Below are 15,428 nucleotides of genomic sequence, written 5' to 3'. Positions count from 1 at the left end.
TCTGGAGGCGGGCAGACAAATTTGACAGGTCGTCACTAATTTTCATGCAAGTTTTTTAGGGTTTTGGGCAAAAAGGAGGGCAGCACAGTTAGAGAATGCCAAAAACTCAGTTACTTTTCAAGAAGACCTTCTCTCTCCTCTTTTCCCAAGCTGCCATGGAAGCTCCAGCTTAAGAATCTCTGAAATTCTGCTCCCCCTCCCCTTCCTCAGCAAGGTTGGCTGGTCCTAAGGTGTTCCCCTCAATGGGAGGAGCACATTGAGCAGCAGCACCCCCTGGTTCAACCCTGCTTGTGGCCCCAGGAGCAGTCTGAAATTTGCGGCACAAAAAACGGGCTGCTTCCTGGCCTGCAAGGCAGCCCCCCCAGCCCTCCCCTCCTTCTTGGCTTCAGCCCTGGACCTTGGCAACTCTTTTGGGCAGCATCAGGGACATTTTCCTCAGCCCGTGGACTCCCCTTTGGCACCCAAGAGACCCTAGTCTGGTGTAGTCCATGGCAGCCATGAAACCTTGGCATCAAGCTTAGAAATCCTGAAGATTTTGGTCTCTCCTTGGTCCTCGGGATCCCTCTTGAACATTGCTCAAGATTTCAGCCCCATCAAGAAGAACGGGAACAAGATTACAAGCAAGATTTGAAGGCATGCACTTGTGGGCAGCCATGGCTATGGAGTAGGACCTCCATTTCAGCAAGAACTCTCATGGGGAGGTCCTGAACCATCCTGCCCTAAGCTTGATTTCACCCTTTCTTGAGGAAGCATACCCATTTTGGAGCCATGGAGCATTCGGGATCAAATAGAGCTCTCATGGAGGACTGAGGTGGCATCAGTGGGGCTGCCTTCTTCTCCAAAAGACTCAAGGTAACTGATTCTTGGCTCTCATTCTCTCCGTTTAAGCCTCTTGTTGAATCCCATCCATTTGTTTGAGAGAATGTATGAGTCCAAGTAGATAATAGGAGACCCAGACCTTGAATGCATGTTGATTAATTGTCCTAGTCATTTCTCTTTGATCTTATAGTGCTGAAATGGATTTTACTCATGCTGAAGCTTCATTGTGATTATATTTTTCTTACCCATAACCTGTTTGAATTTTTTGTGAATTGGCTGAGCCAAGAAGTGATAAAAATCCATTTATAAGGGTGAGCAGGCAGTGAGTCACTGTCGATAAGCTCCCTATCCCTATTTCCCATTCCAATTCCATGCACTTCATGAAAAGCCCAAAATTTTGGTTTCAGAAATGCATCTCATGCTGGTTGTTTAATTAATAAATGTCTTCCATGTATATTCCGAGTGAGGAAAAACCCGATGCCAGGCGAGGTGGCAAGACAAAAGAGGGGTGACCCCCCTTGCCATGAAAGACCCTGAAGGGGTGCACAACCTGGCCCGGGGGGAACTTTGCCCACTTCCCGGTGATCCAGAGCCCAAATAATTATTGCAGGTGTAGGTACATTTGATGGAATAGCCCGAACCCTGATCACTTGAGCCTACAAACCCCTACATGCATTGGTAATGTCATAAACCGCTTGGTAATGTATGGTGGATGCAATGCAAGAAGGGCAGGGAATGCAGTATGGAATTGGTCTAAGCAATAAGCTATGGATGCAAAGAATGTATGGCTTTATGGGGCATTGAGAGCCACCATTGAGGCCCTGGATGTTTGGGATAAGACCCTCACCATTGGGATAAAGAATGCTTCTTGAGGGAGCCTTTGCAGGATATTGCAGACAGCCAGTCCTACACAGTCAGCCCACAAGAATTGATTATAGCAAAGCCTCTTTTGTGACTAAGCACAAGCTCTATAGCTTGACTCGAATAGGGAATTTTCCCCTTCAATTTGAGCTAAAAACCTTCCCATTCCGCCCTACGGTTTCGGAGATATACTCAGTTTTGTGCCTAGACGTACTGTGGGACAGGCAGCAGTCCTACACAGTCAGCCGCAAGAACTGATTACAACAAAGCCTTCTCGTGTGACTGAGCATGAGCTCTATAGCTTAATTTGAAGAGGGCGTTTTCCCCTTTGATCTGAGCTAAAAATCTCCCCATTCCGCCCTACGATTTGGGAGTTACACTCAGTTTTGTGCCTAGAGGTACTGTGGGACAAGCAGCAGTCCTACACAGTCAGCCCACAAAAAGTGATTACAGAAAAGCCATGATCATTTACTATCGGAGACATTTTTACATAGACTCGTAGATGGGATTGAAGGCTTTCATTTGAATCAGAAAGTTTGGCAATCGGAGTTCCCTAGCTCAAGTTATCATCATTTCTGTAACAGGGGGTCTGGTAGTCTGCACTTGGGATGGCAGGCCACAAGGGTAAAGCAAAGGCCCAGGAGGAATTTCAGCGTGAAATAAGGGACTCTCGTGCCTCAATGAATGATCCTAGTTCAGCCCAGGAGGATCATGAAGACTTGTTTGAAGAAGGTGCCCCCGAGATAGATCGTTTGTCTCTGCTCAACCAAACCCTATGCCAACATGAGACCCGTCATGCTGATCGACATCGAGAGATGGAGCAACGCCATAGGGAGATGGAAACCCGCCAAGATCAGCGCCATTCCGAGATGATGGCTAAGATGGACTTACTCATAGAGCGCATGGGCGCCCTCATTCCCGCCATTGCCCCCTCCTCGAATCGACCCAAGGAGTATGTCCCTCCCCGTGAGGCTAACCGCCCTCCCCCCTTGGAGACCGGGCATAGCCTACAAGGTCTTGGTGGTACCCATGGCATCCCCCATAGCACTTATGAGACGGGTGAGCCCTCCGCTCGGCATGATGAGCCCCTCCTTTCATCCCCCGTTCCGAATCCTTCCAGCCCATCATTGGCACCCCAACTCCCCTGTAAACGGAAGCTACTTGCACACTCAAGGGAATGCCCCCAATGCAAACCTTGGGCAGCATGGATTGCACGGAGTGCATGGGCAGCATGCATATGGCAATGGGCAGCATGTATATGGTAATGGGTAGCATGGACATTTTGGACAGCAAGGTCCTAATGGGCAATTTGGTCCTCATGTAATGCACGGGTAGCATGGCCCCCATGGGAATTTTGGACAACAAGGCATGTATGGGCAGCATGTAGCACATGGCATTCGTGGGCAACCGGGCCCAAACGAGCTGTGTGACAAGATCGTGTTTACAAAATTCAATGGGCAATCCTCATCCCCAGCTGAACTAGAGGAATGGACCTCTAAATTGGAAGCCTACTTTCTCATCTACCCCCGTACCGATGAAGCAAAGATCATTTTTGCCTCCCTTCACTTAGAAGGTTTTGCCCACACATGGTGGAGATTTGTTCAGCGAGAAAACTAGCAGTTTCGTGATTGGGAAGAGTTCAAGATGCATATGATCCAAGTTTTTGTCTCCCCGGTGGAAAAAGAACGCTTGGCTAGGCAATGGTATCAGTTTGATCAGCGAAATCTCACCGTGAGGGAGTACACCAACCAGTTTATGAACTTATCCATGTATGTTGAGGCAGTTAGTGATGAGGCCAAATTGCATAAATACATTTATGGGATGGATGTGCATCTCTCAGCTGATGTAATGGCTCAAAAGCCAGCCACCTTGTTTGCAACCATAAAATTGACCGAACGCTATGGTCGAAAGTACTACCGCAATGAGAGCACGCAGCCCATTGCCGGACAGCAAAGATACCCTAGTAGGCAACCCCCATATGCTACTAATTATCATAGCAATAATGTAGGGAATGGCAGCCCCAAAATTCCTACTTACCCCACTTTTAATGCTGAAAGGAAATATGGCAGTTTTGGGACAGCACCACCCTTCAAAAGTGACCCAAAGTATGCTGAAAATAAGGCTAGGAATGGCTTCGGTCCCAACGGTCAAAAATTCATTCCTCCTGAAGTTGTTAAGGATAGAAAAGCCAAAGGCTTGTGTTTCAAATTCGGGGATAAGTACACGACTGATCATGCATCCAAATGCCCCTTTTAGAATGTCACTGTCAAGTTTAATAGCATGTATGTGCTGGAAGATAGTGACAAGCTGGAAGAAGACATGCATGACAGCTCTCAAATAATGACACTTGCTGAAAATGCTGAATATGAGGAGGATATTGATCCCGATCAGTTTTATGACTCACCGGACGGGTTCCCTTTTGACCCCGGTGGCTGCCCCGTTGATAACATGCTTGGGAATGACCCTTGGCACCCCTCATTCACCGCTATATCAGCCTGCTCAATCTCCATGGATGCATGGACTAGCTCTAGGAGTTCGAACACCTTACGGGTGCATGGTAACATTGATGGCAAGAGTGTATACATCCTCATAGATAGTGGCAGCACACATAGCTTTGTAAATAAATCAACTCTTAGCCGTTTGGCATGTGTTCCCACTGAATTACATCAACCCCTTCGGGTTCAAGTGGCCAATGGAAATGAGGAAGTGAGCTCCCATGTATGCACACAAGTGTCTCTCATGTTGGCTAAAAATTACATAGCAAAGGTGGACTTGATTACCCTTGATATGGGCCCCGTGGATATTGTATTGGGATGTGATTGGCTTCAGCAGTTGGGAAAAATCTCTATGGACTTCTCTCAGCTGTACATGGAGTTTGTAATGCATGGGCAGCTTGTACACTTGGAGGGAATCAAAGAAAATGCAGATTTTCAGCTTATAACAGCAAGACAACTTAAAAAGGAATTCAAGAAGCGCTCTCAAATCTTTGTCTTGCATTTGCATAAGGATAATGACGACCAACACACCTTGGGGAAGCAAAATGCAGCACTAAAAGCACTTTTGGCTGAGTATGAAGACTTATTTCAGCCTCCTACTACCCTTCCCCCTAAAAGATTGGTGGATCACCTGATCGACTTGGAGCCCCATGCCAAGCCCATCAATAAACCCCCATACAGACTCTCTAAATGTGAGAGAGAGGAAGTAGCAAAGCAAGTCAAGGAGCTCACTGAGATGGGATTCATAGAGCCTAACTCTTCCCCTTATGCCTCCCCGGTCCTATTGGTTAAGAAAAAGGATGGATCCTTCCGGTTGTGCATTGAATATCGTGATCTCAATAAGATCACCGTCAAAAATAGATACCCCATCCCTCGAATTGATGACTTGCTTGATGAACACAAGGGTGCACGCTACTTCACTAAGATTGATTTGCGATCCGATTACCACCAAATCCGAATGTGGGCAGGTGATGAAGTCAAAACGGCCTTTCGGACAGACCGTGGCTTGTATCATTTCCTTGTCATACCATTTGGGCTCACAAATGCCCCCGCCACCTTTTAGAGCTTAATGAACAAGATATTGCAGCCATGGCTTTTCAAGTTTGTGTTGGTATTCTTTGATAATATACTCATTTACAGCAAGTCAATGCATGAGCACTTGAAGCATGTTAGACAGATTTTTGATGTACTGAGAGAGCATCGTCTCTTTGCCAAAGAAAGCAAGTGTGTCTTTATGCAAACGGAGGTTGAGTATTTAGGACACATCGTTAGTGAAAAAGGCATCCAAGCTGATCCTAAAAAAGTGCAATGTGTCCGGGAGTGGCCCACCCCCACTAGCACTACCTCCTTGCGCGGTTTTCTTGGTCTTTTCTCCTTTTATAGGAGATTTATTTGCCATTATGCCACCATTGTAGCCCCATTAACATACCAGCTGAAAAAAGAGGCTTTCTTATGGGATGAATTGACTGCCCATAGTTTTCAGCAGTTGAAAGACTTGCTCACCTCAGCCCCCACCCTCGTATGCCCCGATTTTTCAAAGGGTTTTACCATTCAGTGTAATACTAGTGGACGGGGTATTGGTGTAGTTTTGCTGCAGGAACATGGGGTAATAGCATTTGAGAGCCAAAAATTGGATGATAAAGAGAGAGAGTTGCATGTTTAGGATCAGGAGATGTTGGCAGTCATTCATGCTATCAAAAAGTGGCATCACTACTTGTATGGCGGCAGATTTAAGGTAAAAAGTGACCATCGTATGCTCAAATATTTCTTGACTTAGCCCAACCTCACTCCCAAACAACATAGATGGGTGGAGACACTACAAAACTATGACTTTGAGATTATCCATACCCATGGAAAGGACAATGTAGTGGCCGATGCACTCTCTTGCATGTGGGCATGCAAAGTCTCATCCATCACTGAACTCCACCATGATTGGATTGAAGAGCTCCAAGAGGCATACTTGCTTGATGCTGAATTCAGCCCTCTTTTCCAGAAATTACAGCAAGGTGTCTTGGATGAGAATTCCCAATATCAGCTCCATAATGGCCTCATTTGGATCCATGGCCGTATTGTGATTCCCCATGCCTCTCCCTTCACCCAAAGGATCCTTGAAGAGATGCATTCTTCCCCGATTGCTGGCCACTTAGGGGTCTTCAAAACATATGATCGAGTTTCAAAAAGCTTCCATTGGAAAGGCCTATGGCGGGATGTAAAAGACTTTGTGTCTAGATGTGTGCCTTGCCAACAAAATAAAGATAGCTCTCTTAAACCGGGTGGTTTATTGCAGCCTTTACCTATTCCCGAAGGAAAATGGACCCACATTACCATGGATTTCATCACTGGTTTACCTACAACCAAGAAGGGTTGGGATAGCATTTACGTGGTAGTTGACCGACTTACTAAAGTAGCCCATTTCATCCCTATAAAATCACAGTTTACAGCATCCCAAGTTGCCACTCAGTTTATGGAGCATGTTTTTAAGTTGCATGGCTTGTCCCAAGTCATAGTACATGACCGGGACACCAAATTTATGAGTCAGTTTTGGCATACCATTTTCAGCTCCATGGGGACCAAATTGGCTCCGTCTATAGCCTATCATCCCCAAACGGATGGGCAGACCAAAAGAGTCAATAAGTGGCTTGAAACTTATTTGAGACATTTTTGTCATGATGTGCAGAATTCTTGGGATGTATGGCTACACTTGGCTGAATTTTCTTACAACAACTCCACCCATTCAAGCATTGGAGTCTCTCCCTTTGAAGCATTGTATGGTTATCGGGTGCCCCTTCCTACCGTGATCTTCAATGAAAAGCTCAATCCCTTGGGGAAAGAAGAGCTGGACCGCATGCAAGCTCTACTTCAACAATGCAAGGTAAACCTCAAAAGGGCTCAAGAGCACATGAAGCTCCATGCTGATGCAAAAAGAAGACCCCTTGACTTTCAAGAGGGTGAAATGGTACTCCTCAAGGTCCCCAAATCCCGTTATGCCACACTAAAGGATGGCTCTTGCAACAAATTGGCACACCGTTACTATGGGCCCTACAAGATCATTAAGAAGGTCGGGGATTTGGCTTACCGCCTCCAACTCCCTTCCACCACTAAGATCCATGACGTCTTCGACGTGAGCCCATTGAAACCTTTCATTGGCACTCCCAAAGATCATGTAATGGAGCTCCCACCCATAGATGAGGAGGGCCTTATTCAGTACATTCCGAAAGCGGTCATTGGGCAACGTGAAAAGCAACTCCGCACCCGTTCCATACATGAATACTTGATCAAATGGCAAGGACTACCAATAGAGGAAGCCTCTTGGTGCCCAGCATCTATATTGGATGAATTTCCACACCTCAAGGGAGGCTGTGTTGGCTGGTACCTCACCATGACCCCTGTTTTGGGCTGCAGTCTGCATCTGGACAGCCACCTGTTTTGTACCAGATTTGGTCTTGGTCCACTCTCAGCCCCATCCTCCATACATGCCCAAAAAGTATACCTCGAGGGCTCCGTTCCGACACCTTACTTGCCCTGATCGGAGTTCCCTAGTGGAAGTTATGGCTGTTTTTCTCCAGCCATACAATCTAGGACTGCACACTAGAAATTCATGGACAGCCCTTTATTTTGTACCAGTTTTGGTTCTGACCTGATTGCAGCCCCGCCCCACCCACATGGGCTGAAAGTACATCTCATGGGCTCAACACCTCAATTGTCCCATTCGAAGTTTCCCACACAAAGTTATGGCTGATTTCCTATAGCACACTCTTACAGTCCATGACTACATCCCTTGTTTTTGAGGACAAAAACTTCATGAGACGGGATGGTTTGTAATGAACGGGGATCACGGGAATATGGCATGGGAACATACCAGTCACACTGACCGTATATAAGATGTAAGAGGGTATTTTGAAGGATCACAGAAATTATCAAGAAACTCTCTTTTCACCTTCTCAAGCTTTCATGGCTTCCTCTTCTTCTTCCTCTCTCCCTCTTTCTCTCTCTTCTTCTTGCCTTTCTCTCTCCTCTCCCTCTTCTTCTGCAGTCCTTCTCTCTCTCTTTCCCCTTAGTTAGGACAGTTAGGTCTTCTTCATTACAGAGGCAAGAAAGATAGGTGAAGAAGGGATCTTGCATCCACAAGGGGCATTTAAAGCTTAGCATAGTTTAAGACCTCCTCACTACATTCAAACAACACCAAACTAATTAGCCAAAATCATTGATGTAGGCAAATGCTACCATATTGGCAAAAAATCCAATGCATGTATTGTGAAGGTGACCACCTCCTATTTGAGTGTTCACGATCTCTATTGGGGGCTAAAGAGCTTGCATATGATGACACCCATCATTGTCACTTTATTCTTTATTCTTTTAGTGGCAATAAAATAAAGGATGGCAGGTCACACATTGTGACTATTGAAGTTCCCACATATTACTCTCTCTCTTCTTGCTTGAATATCCATAGCTCTTACTTTTTTCTTGCTTCTGCTCATGTTTCCACTTTTGCTCCACCTTTCAAGTCATATTAGAGTGGGCATCTGAGAACCTTATTCATCGCTTGCTCTAGCTTGAGAAGAATAGCCACACCTACAACTTTCATGCCAGTCATTGACACATTCTTTTGAGGTATATATCATACCTTCAACTTGTTCCTAACTTGTCAAAGCTTGTTTTAGGGCTTCAACAAGATCCATTGTGAACATTGATTGATGATCATTGGAATGAAGAGCAACAAAAGAAGGCACATGAGTAGCTAGTGCAATTTTCATTGATTTTTCAATGCCTACTCATGCTTATACATCTCATGCTCTAGGAATTGTTTGTCTTCTTGATGTTGCTCCACCTCTTTGGCATTGCTTTTGGTATCCAATGGCTTGATCTTGAGCTCCATTTGAAGAGTCCTTGCTCACTCATTCACTCACAGTTTGGTATAGATCTATTGTATAAATTGTGGATAGTATAGCATGTATTCGAATGCTTTGAGCTCATATAATTCATGTGGGGCAAGTTTGTAAATTCAGAATGTTGATTCGATGATGGGCAAGCTTCTTGGATTGCTTATAGCTCAAATAGATTGACAAGCATACACTACACAGGTCTAAGTATTACATGCCTACAAGTGCTTGGAGATTCTACATGTATGTATTGATGCTTGGCATTGATGTATATGCTTGTATACATGTATGATGAGCTTAGAGCTTTGCACTTTAGCTCGGTTGAATGAATTTTGGAAATGTCTTATTGATATAGTGGTTCTTTACTTATAGGTTGAAGACATACATGATGTATATGCTCCTGGATGTATTTAAGATATACTTGGGCATCTTAGATGCTATGAAACTTATGTCTTGAGCTTTAGATACTCACTTTACATTCCAAATTTTCTTCAAGTGAAATAATTTTTGTACTTACATTACATAGCTTGATTCTTTAGAGAGAGAGAAAGTTTCTTTTTTATGCACATGCTCAGTTGATCTATGAATATATTATTCTTGCATATAAAATATTGACTCTTGTGGGCTGATTTCCTTTTGAGCACTTAGATACCTTGTACTTGTCATTGTCAGTGGATTGTCAATGTGGATAGATGCCTGATATGCATTGTTGTATGCATCTATGTATCTGACACCCTATATGTTTTGATAGTTGTTAGTACTTGGCTGCTATACTACTAGTTGTATTTTATATATCTCAATTCCTACTTGGATATTCCTAGCAATGGGGGCTTACTTCTTTGGTCATTGCCTATAGATGTATGGTAATTTACTACAACTTTATAGACATCAATGTTGAAATTTGTTTCTAAGCAGCTTCTTAGAACGAACGCCTTGTTTGAGAACTCTCACGCATATTATTTGTTGATAGCTATATACTCTCTTATTCCCCACCTCCTTCCCTTACTTTTGGCTCAATTTTGGGGTTGTTTTGCTATAATTATGTCATCCCATACTCTTCTTCTTTGCAATCCTTTGTAGACATAATGGTAGGTACTTCTAATGCATCAATGATAATGCCATTTCTAACATTGAAAAGTTGGATGGTAACAACTTCCAATATTAGAAGACACAAATATGGTAGCTATTGGTGCCAAAGAAGCAAGTTAGGAAATTTGAAAGAAAAAGGTATAAACCTATAAAATTGGGATAAAGATGATTGGGATGAGGTTGGATGATTTATGCAAGTCTTGTGTCATACTATCTTTGTCTAAGCATATGTACCTCAATGTTATTTTGATTGACAGTTTTGCATACAATTTATGGATACAATTTATTTTGATTGACAGTTTTGCATACAATTTGAGGATAACATAAAATCTTTATTCTTTCTTATCACACTCCCAAAGTCATGGGATACATTACGTATCCCAAAGTCAAATGCAATTATGTAGAGAGTGCTTTACCTATAGAGAGTGTTAATCCTCTTGAAGACGGCTTCAAATGTAGTTATCTAGAGAGTGCTTTATCTATAGAAGATACAAATAGGAAGAATATTGATGCAGCCTGCACTTGTCATGCACTTACAGTGAGAAGAAAAAATGGTGGAAATGGTATTGATAACTATGGTAGAGACTCACAGTCCAACCAACAAGGGAAAATATCAATCTTATGGGCAATCATGTAGTAAGTCTCGTAGTTGTAAGTCCTCTTTGACATATCATTATTGTGGATTGCGAGATTATATTAGGCAATAGTGCCATAAAATATGTAATGAGAAAGGCAAGGGGAAAGTGCAGGAAAATGCAAAGTCCACTGAGTTTGTACCTAAGTTCAACAAAGATAAAGGAGATAAATCTCTTGGAGTACAGTTTTGATGACTACATTCTTGCTACATCATCATAGAACGGCAAAAATGGCAAAAGAAAACAAAATAATTATGCATTTAGCACAATTAGGTTGACATTGAAAAAATATATTTTATGCAAACATGATGAATACAATGGGTATGGATGCATCAACAATGAGTGATTATGTATGATATGTGTATTTGGGTGCCTCTAACCATATGATGTCTCATGGAGCAAGGTTTAGAGATAAAGATAAAATATATTTATCTTTTTTTTTTTGTTAAACCATGGTTTTAAATGTTCTTTAAAATTTGGAGTTCATTTACATTAAACTTGGGGTTTTTGTGAAATTGATGCAAGCTAGCCAAATGAGAACAATGACCACCTTCCTCCTCCAAGAGGGCATCAAAATGGAGAGAAGCAAACAAATTAGAATGAGGAAGAACTACTTAAATCAGAATAAGGAAGAAACAACTTTCATTGAGAATTGAGCCTTTGCCTTTGTAGAGTGAGGTATCTTGGTTGTTCAAGAGAACCCTCGACCTACACCCTTCACAAGTACACACCCTCCTTAGACTCAGATATCACAATTGTTGTTTCAATTAGTTAATTTAGAGTAAATATTTATTGTTATGGTGGCAACAAGTATATCTAGAAAATATATGTTGTTAAAAATCAATTTTAAATACAATTTATTGTATTGAGATTGGGAAAAGTTTATAGCTAGAATACAAAAATCATGGTGTTAGAGGGGCTTCCCATGGAGGATTACAAAAGGTAATTCCCCCTATGCAAATCAAAATTTCAACCTTCACACAGAGTGTGACAAAAAATTTCAGCAATTTCAAGGGCAAATTCTCAAATCATGTAACTTTTGCAAATTCGTAAAAGTTACATAACTTTCCCTTTGGTTTAAAGGAAGGTAATAATACTTTCAAGAGAGGGTCCATAGTATTTAGGATTACCTCATACATTTGGGTTAATGTAGTGACTACTATATTTCAGTTGATTAATAATCCCCATGCATTGTTCTTGGTGATAGAGTTTTAGAGGAGATGTGTTCTAGTAAACATCGTTGGTATGCATACTTGCAAGTCTTTGGATGTGAGGTATTTCACCATATCTTGAAAGTTGAATGCAACAAGTTAGATCCAAAATCTATCAAATGCATCTTTATTAGATAGACTGATGTGGGTGAGATAGGGTATCACCTTTGAGATCCATAAGCTTGGAAAGTTATCTGTAGTAGCCATGATGTTGTGTCTCTTGTGAAAAAGTTGCATAAGCAATCTAAACAGGTGATTGAGATATACAGTTGATCTTTCAAGAGCATTCTCTTGTTATCAACATACAACTATCCCTAGTTAGAAACCATGCAACTACTATTGATGCTCTAGTGGCACATGTTGTGTGGGACCATATTGATGATGGGTAGAGAGGAAAGGATACACTAACTCCATAGCTAGTGTTGCATCACTCTACTAGATCCTCATGTCCACCTAATTGTTATGAGTCTAATATGCATTATGTCATGATGATGATAGATTTTGATGAGCCTCTTACCTATGAGGAGGCCACGAGTAAAGGTGCCAGTTCATCTTGGGAAGGGACTATGTAGTTTAAGTTTTGAATCACTGTAGAGAAGAATCATATTTGTGATTTGGTTTCTTGGCCAAATAGAAAACATGCATTGCCATGCAAGTGGATGTATAAGCTAAAGAGATGTGCTACTAATCTTAAGCTAGAATATAAGGCCTAGTTGGTTGCAAAGGGTTTTAAGTAAAAGAAGGGAGTTGACTTTAATGAGATCTTCTCTCATATGGTCAAGATGACTACTGTTCACTTGGTTTTGGCCTTAGTTGTGTAGTTGGATTTGAGCTTATACTAGATTGATATTAAGTTGGTTTCTCTACGTGGGGACTTATATGAGGAGATCTATATGTAGTAGCCTAAGGGCTTTGTGGAAAAAGGTAAGAAACACCTAGTGTTCAAATTGAGTAACAGTCTTTATGGACTTAAGTAGGCACCTAGGAAATGGTATCATGATTTTGATGCCTTCATGCATTCACAGTCCTACATAGTGCTACGGATCTATGTGTTTACAAAGAAGAAGGTTTGTAATGGTAGCCTTATCATTTTGGTATTAGATATTGATAATATGTTGATTTTTGGGAGTGGTCATGATGAGTTGGATGCTTTGAAGACTCAACTTAAAAGAGAAGCTTTGAGATGAAGGATATAGGGAGTGCTTCTCACATATTTGGTATGTGCATTACATCCAACCACTCTAAAGGATTATATCCATAGGGTAGTTTAGCACTTCCCATGTGAAGGTCAGTTAGGGAGATTGTTCCCAATTAGATGATGAGAGGACAGAGATGGCCAAGATCCCATATGCATCCATAGTGGAAAGCTTGATGTATGCCATGATAGTCACTAGGCCTAGTATAGCATTTGTAGTGGGAGTTGTGGCTCATTATATGGTGACACATGGCAAGTGACATTTGCGTTCCATGAAGGGTATCATGAGCTACCTTAAGGGCATTGTAGATTTGTGCCTTTGCTATGGCAACCAAGATACTAGAGTCGTGGGCTACATTGACTCACCTTATGAATAACATATAGATAGTAGGAAGTCCACCTCTAGCTATGTCTTTAGCTTTGCTAGAGGTGTTATTTATTGGGTGTTTAGGGTGCAGAGATGCATTGCCTTATCTACTATTGAGACTAACTACAATGCAACCACCATTGAGGCTTGCAAGGAGGCCCTATGGTTGAACCATCTAGTTCTAGATCTTGATATTACTTCTATGACTCTTGTAGGGCATTCGAACTCTAATGAGTGTAATCTAGTCCGCATGTAATCGGGTCTTTCATGCAAGACCAAGTACATTGATATCTATTATCATTCATTAGATAGGTGATTGAGGGCAAGTAGATAGAGCTTATTAAGATCTCTATAGACAAGAATCCTATTGATCTACTTACTTAAAGTCTCCTAATGGAATGTTATGTCTTTCTTAGGAAGATGATGGGTGTAGGATGGGATGACATATTTCCTCATCCAATTTTACTCATATATATATTTTATATATTTCTTATTTCTCCTCGCTCCTAAGCACATTTTCCTTTAAATGGGAGGTTGTTGGGGGTTAAAGCTGCATGTACCTAGTTGCCTATATTTATCTTATACTTAGTGCTCGCACACTTGTATACTATAGGTGGTGGCCACCCATCACTATCATGTTTATTCTCTTTATTTTTTATTGTGAAATAATAAAGGAAAGGCAGGTCATACATTGTGACTGTTGGAGTTCTCACATATCTGTCTTGCTCTCTTGAGTTCAAACCTCCACAGCCATTTCTCTCTTTTGTCTACTTATGTTTCTCTCTCACTCTCACTCTTGCTCACCCTTTCACAAGTGAAACTCAACTTCAAACAAAAATGATTACAATTTGCACGGAGTGACCATCACTCTCAATTTCACTTTGGATAGATCTTTTAAAGAAACAAATGCAATTATTTTTCTTAGATGAAATTATAGCACTTGCATTGGAAAAATTTATTCCTCAACTTCCATTGGTGCTTGCTCCATTTGCTCCATGATAGGGTTAATGTTGAATAATAGGCTTAGTATTCACTTTGAGATTAATGGAATGTTGGCATAACCTTGGGTCAAAGCCCTTCATATCAATATACTTTCAAGAAAAAATATCTTGAAATTCTTGACAGGGATATATCTATCACTACTTAAAAGCTTCATCCATATAAATGGTAATTTAAATGAATTTATGACTGCTTAGAAGATCTAGTCAATATGTTCATAATATTCTCAAAATTCAACTCGAGTTTAACAATGGTTTGTTGGTTGGCCTTGTTCAAGGTTGCCTCATTCTCTATTGGCTAGTCATCTTGTAGATTCTATAATTCCTCACCCAATTCGTTACATTCTTTCTTAGGGATGTTTATTGCTTCTTCAAAATTTTTGATTTCTTGCTTGGGACTATCGATTTCCTTGCAAAGAATTTGCAGTTTCCTATAGAGTATTTGTGATTAGCACATTTTATTTGGCTAAAATCTACTATATATCCACTTCAAACATTGGATTCATACTTGGGTTAGCTTGGATAAACAATTCATCATCACCTATTTTGGGCTATATTAATAGTTTATGCTACTAAAGCTCTAAACTTGAGCTTCAAAATCACATGATTAGTTGTTGAAAGTCATCTCTTTGAAGCCATGAGGGATTATCATTGTAACTATTCTTAGTCGTCTTGATTAAGCTTGAATAACATGAATCAAGGTACATTTGGTAAGAGTCCCCTAACCCCTCTTTATGGAGCACAACAAAGCTAACTATAAATCTCAAACATGCCACTTTGATCAATTTATTCTTCAAAATTCTTAAAGTCTAAAGTCTCCCTTGATCAATCATTTAACTTGTAATGATATTGGCACCAAGCCTTGTAACTTATGAGCA

Source organism: Lygodium microphyllum, chromosome 24, assembly GCF_053477565.2.
Source record: "Lygodium microphyllum isolate KBCC chromosome 24, Lygodium_microphyllum_v1.1.10, whole genome shotgun sequence".
In the NCBI taxonomy this organism is placed as follows: Eukaryota; Viridiplantae; Streptophyta; class Polypodiopsida; order Schizaeales; family Lygodiaceae; genus Lygodium; species Lygodium microphyllum.
This window is presented reverse-complemented; position numbering follows the sequence as displayed.